Source organism: Arachis duranensis, chromosome 9 (genome assembly GCF_000817695.3).
Source record: "Arachis duranensis cultivar V14167 chromosome 9, aradu.V14167.gnm2.J7QH, whole genome shotgun sequence".
NCBI classification, from domain to species: domain Eukaryota; kingdom Viridiplantae; phylum Streptophyta; class Magnoliopsida; order Fabales; family Fabaceae; genus Arachis; species Arachis duranensis.
The window spans coordinates 42872828-42873502 of NC_029780.3; positions in this window are offsets into that span (position 1 = coordinate 42872828).

Consider the following 675-nt stretch of genomic DNA (forward strand, 5'->3'; position numbering starts at 1 on the left):
TTATCAGCGTATGTGCAAGATTGTGTACTAAACAAGGAACTAAGTTTGGTGTTCACACACCAAATCAAGTTCATAAGACACAAGCACATGCAAGCTAATTATTCCTCAAGTGCTTTGGGAACAAGCAACTTCCAATAACTTTACAGGAACCTTATGGTGCCCCTTCGCTCAAGGAAGCAAAGAGCAAGAGGAGAACGAAAAGAAGGCGATTAGAAGTTGTCACCTGAAGGTTGTATTGTCACTTAATTCCCTATATTTACAGTTCGAACATTGGAAGCTCAAATGCAATCTTGATTAATGATTACCAGTGAGGCCTAAACATGTTTTTTTTTACTCTACCTTGTTGTTGAGCATGGTCTGTGATTCTGGTTTAAGTGTCACTACATCTTTCCCTTATTTACTTGTAAGCTTGTCTATTTGTTTGAAGAAGGGAATGTTTTATGTTTTAAAAGAGAAAAGTAGGGCTCATAATGTGGAAGTGCATTCATGAATCTTTGGGGGTAGTCATAAGTTAGCTAAGTTGGTTCAATCACAAGGTGGTTCAACCACAAGGTTAGGATGACATCTATCTATCCTGAATGCTTTACTTTTGATATACCCATGAGATTAAGATAACAACAAGATCCTAATAAGAGAAAAGGGAAAGAACAATGGAAGTGAAAAACAAAAGAAAAA